Here is a 5,229-nt window from a genome sequence, read left to right as displayed (position 1 = left end):
TGCCAAAGCCCACCAGGGCAAGGACATGGCTATTGAACTTGTCACCATGGAAGGAGTGCCTGTGTTAGCTACAGTTAGTGAGTGAGGACTTCTAAATAAGAAGAGCTTAATCAGGGAGTTGACAGCATGGCGTTGGGGTATAGAAGGGACCAGGAGCTGCTTCCCAGCAGGGGTAATGGCTCAGAGCCAAAGCAGATAAGATGGAAGCATTTAGATTTGCTCAGAAGCCTTAAGGCCACGGACTTGTCTAGAGCAGAGTAGTTATAGGGAATAACAAGAGATGGCTTTAGAATGCTACGGTGATGACATTTTACAGATTAAAACTTGGGACCCAAGGTTTGCCAAGTTTATAGATGCTCTTGGAAGCGTGGGCCAGCATATTTGAATCTGGGCACACCTGAGAAATGTAAGATCACCCAGCTTTAACGCTGTAAAGGCCAAGGTTAGAGCTAGATAGATCTCCTGTTGTTATACATATATATGTATTTTTTTTAATTTTTTTATTTATTCATTTTAGAGAGGAGAGAGAGAGAGAGAGAGAGAGAGAGAGAGAGAGAGAGAGAGAGAGAGAAAGGAGGGAGGAGCAGGAAGCGTCAACTCCCATATGTGCCTTGACCAGACAAGTGCAGGGTTTTGAACCGGTGACCTCGGTGTGCAAGGTCGATGCTTTATCCACTGCGCCACCATAGGTCAGGCCACATATATGTATTTTATATACATAAAAATACCATGCTTCCTGGGTGAAAGACCCCAAACACGAGGCTAAAGAGATGAGTTGAGATGTGGCAGGTAACGGACTCATGGTAAATCCCTGCCTAGGGAAGCTATATGGCAAGTGGAGTATTTACAGGAGGACACTGATGTGTGGACCAGAAGAGCAGAGTCTGAGGAGGGCGGACCAGCAGCGACCTTTGGGCATGTGGTTAATTAGGGCCTGGACCAGATTGCTGGCTGTGAAATAAGACAGGAAAGAACCATGGAGAGACATGGCATTCCTCATTCTCACTCCACACTTTCTCCGATCTCCTTCTGTCCATTCCTTAGAATTCACTTCATTTACCTTCAAGGCTTATCTGTGGATACTACTCAGAATAAACTTGAGCTAGCTTGCAGCTCTTTTAGACATTTTCTTTGCTAGGTCCCTGCTCTATACAGAGCCAGTGCTGTGCCCACTTGGGAATGAAAAGGAATCAGACCCACGATCAACTTCAGAGTGACTGGCTCTGAACTTAATGCTTTTCCTACAAACGATGTGGTCTTTAAACAGGAAGCTGAGAAACAGGGGTCTGAGAGCATGTCACCCCCAAACCACTCTTTCTTTCTCAACCCTGATACCCTCCTCAAGCCTCCTGTTACCTGTGATCCAACAGCCCCTGGATTCATTCAGCACAGAATGGGAGACATCCCATTCCGACCACGAGCACTGAGCAGAGCTTCAGTGTCCCCCCCAGCGAAGCCCTCCTGAACCCGGGAACACGAGCGCCTGACAGTGGGAGCACGAGGTTTCCTCACGCCCTCTCTGAACTTCAACGTTTCTCTCTTTTCTCCTTCCTTAAATGCAACCTGGAATAAAGTTCTGAACTTTAAAAAAAAAATTTTTTTTTCAGTTTAAAACTCTACTAAATACACACACACACGCACATACAGAGTAGAGCCAAAAAAAAAAAAAAAGAAGATAAAGGTATGGTAAATAGAGATTCAAATTTCATCTTAAATACAGTAATTAAATAGATTCCTCTAAGTTGCATTACTTTAAGGGGGAGAGTCAATGAGGAAATTTTAAAAATTGATTTTAGAGAGAGAGGAAGGGAGAGAGAGAGAGAGAGAGAGAGACAGTGATTCCTCGTTCCACCCACCCATGCATTCATTAGTTGTTCCTTATATATGCCCTGACTGGGGATCGAACCTGCAACCTTGGCATGTGGGAATGATGCTCTAACCAACTCAGCTACATAGCCAGGGCGTGAAACTTTTTCTTTTAGGATAGATCAGCCATTGTTACATCCACCAAGCGCAAGAGCAAACATCGGAGACTTTCAGGGGTTTAGATCTTACTTTATTGGCCAAGTTTAACCTGCGCAGGGATGAACTCTCAAGGTGTCCAGAGACACCGTACCCACAGGGGGCTACAAATGAGAGTCGTGCCTGGTGCTTACGACCAGGTCCTTATATGTCCTAAGTGAGCAAGCATTATACAGAAGCAGATGTGGCAGTTCGCTATTCACTAGGGGGGTCGCGTGCAACATAGCAACAGAGGAAGAGTTTAGCTTAGTGGCGAATTTCAAACATAAACTTCTGATAAGGGTCTCTAACCAATAGAATGCAGGATGTTTGCCCAGCTTTGTGCTGGTCTCTTTGTTCTCAACCTCACAGGGACCCTATCAGCACTTCCCTATTCCTGACTCTGGCAGCCACAGCACACCTCCCGAACCTAATACCATCAGAAGGGACCGGTCCACACATGCTTTTCTTTAGTGTATTACTGTTCCCTCTCTCAAAATTGCATATGTTATTCCCTAAACTTGTTTCACTTTCCTTCCAAGACCAAACTGGCTGAAAGGAAAAAGCCTCATCTTATTTTTCATTGCATACCTCAAGGTTCTTTGTATTGTTTTTGGCACATTGTTTGTTCTCCATAAGGTTTTGGCAGCGTTTGCTCTTCATAAACATTTGCAGGATGACAGTGCATAAAATAACTTGCATCTTACCCTTTTGCAACTTTTTCTTCCATCACTTAAAGGAGAAAAGTCATATAGCAAAACGAGGCTTTACCAGCCTGCATTTTGAAAGAAAACAACTCGGGAAGCGGTGTGCTCAGACACACAACTCTGACATCCGAGTCACACCGATGAGTCTGAACAATTGAATCAAGTCCTTTGGAACAAGTTAAAAATTCAACCCATGACGATGTTTTGGCAGAATTAAAAAAAAAAAAAAAAGGTCAATTTGCAGGTAAGCCAATTTCCCTTTCCATAATCATGAGTTGTTTTGAGTAAAACAAATGAACAAACAAACAAACAAAAAACCCTCAGGATAGGTTTACTGACAATATTTGTAAGAACTGCCTGCTTGCTTTTCTATAAAAGTGAGGGCAGCAGAGCAGTTTCCTGGACTCTTCTCAGAGCCTTTGACTAAAAAGTGAACTCAGCCCTGGTGCCAATAACTGAAAACGAGGAGAAAAATTATGCCAACCCCTTGGCACCAGCTGCAGCAATCAAGTAAGCACCTGCTTTAGGCTTCATCTGCCATCTCCTCTTCCTGCTTCAGTTAGGATGGCTTCTGGGCATTTTTTGAGAATAAATGCGCCTAATTGCACAAACACAAACCTACTCTTTTCTTTCTCTCTTAACTGTCATTAACTGGGGCAAACTTAGTGGCATTAAGATCCTGACAAGGCCTGACCAGGCGGTGGCGCAGTGGATAAAACATCGGACTGAGATGCAGAGGGCCTGGGTTCGAGACCCCGAGGTTGTCAGCTTGAGTGCGGGGTCATCTGGTTTGAGGAAAAAGCCCATCAGCTTGAACCCAAGGTCGCTGGCTCCAGCAAGGGTTTACTCGGTCTGCTAAAGGCCCGTGGTCAAGGCACATATGAGAAAGCAATCAATGAACAACTAAGGTGTTGCAATGCGCAATGAAAAACTAACTAACTAACTAACTAAATAACTAAATAAATAAAAATTAAAAAAGATCCTGACAAGGACAGGGTAGTAAAGACATGTCTGGAATCTAGAGTTATAGAGGATGTTGGGGACATTCTTTAAAATGTAACCATAGCAATCAGTTCTGGTTTGAGAGTACTATACAGCAACAAATTACACCAGTGGTTCTCAAAGTTTTTGAAGTCGGGGCACATTTAAAATCTTACAAATAATTATAGGTGCATTATATATAAATTTCTGAGAAAGATGTTATAATAATTAAATCAAATATTAAGGAAAAAATATAAAGTTCAAGCATACTTTTATGGTAATTAAACAAAATAAATACTACAAAATTGAATTTATTCTGACATTATAAAACATTTTTATGTTACATTTTTTGTTATGCTTTTTAGAATTTGTAAAAAAGAGGGGTTAAAAAATAAAAAAGGACAAAAAAGTTATATATATATATACACATTTTTAGTAAGATTTAGTAAATTCAGCAGGTCCTGGAGTGAATGTGTTAAGTTTTTTCATTCTTGTGTTTATGAGAAACATGAGCCTGATGTGTCCTAGCAATTTCTTCAATGTTTGGGCATATATTTGAAAGGCAAATTCTCATTTCCTCATCAATACATTGAAAGATTCTTCTCTTTTTACTCTTAATTGTGTTGAGGGTAGAAACTTGTGTTGAGGATGTTGAAAATTGTAGTAAAATGTTCAAAACATTTTTAGATATTGCCACATATTCTTCTTTTATAAAAATCCAAAAGGCTTCAAGAGACAATTCCTCATGTTTAATCATCAATCCACGATCAGTGGATATAGCTGCCAGTTCTTCTTCTTCTGTTAATGTTAAACCAAAATCACTTGAAGCTTCCATGAATGGGTTTCTAATCCAATCATATTGTTCAGTGTTAAGTGATGGAAAATGCTATAAATTAAATTCTGCCCGTCAGCCTTCAAGTCCTATTTTATTTACACTTAACTTTTGCTCACTTCCAGAATTGGATTCTTCAATATCACGCTTCTTTTTGAGAAATCTATCCATTTTATTTGGGTGTATTTATCTAAAAATAATATAATGATGTATTAATAATAAATATAATAATGATGTGTTAACAAAAAGAGTGGTATTTCTGTAATGAAATGGTATAATAGAGTAACTGTATTTATTTTTATATCTGGGCACATGCCGCGAATCAGCACAGCTAGTAATTCCAGGTCCCGAGTGAGAACAATGCGGAATTAAGAAAATAAAGGGTTGGGAGGGCCCTGTAATTGCTGCTGGCAAGAACAAAGTGTGCCCCAAAACTGCATCTTGCTTTATTTATAGGGCAAAGTGGGCCATTAACAAATCAATGAGATCTTTGATTATGTTTCCCAAGTGCAGAAAACCCCCACCATACATATCATCTTAACTTTACACCAAACAAAGGATAAAAGAAACTTGCCTCCAGTCTTTCTGGGGAACATGGGGGGTAGTGTAAACAATCCAGGACCACAGCTTAACAGTCTTTTGCAACCTAATCAGGCAAGTGAGGTGGGGGGTTTGGCAGACTGTCAGTTTACAGACAATTCCCCACAC

This window comes from Saccopteryx leptura, chromosome 13, assembly GCF_036850995.1.
Source record: "Saccopteryx leptura isolate mSacLep1 chromosome 13, mSacLep1_pri_phased_curated, whole genome shotgun sequence".
Lineage (NCBI taxonomy): Eukaryota > Metazoa > Chordata > Mammalia > Chiroptera > Emballonuridae > Saccopteryx > Saccopteryx leptura.
This window is presented reverse-complemented; position numbering follows the sequence as displayed.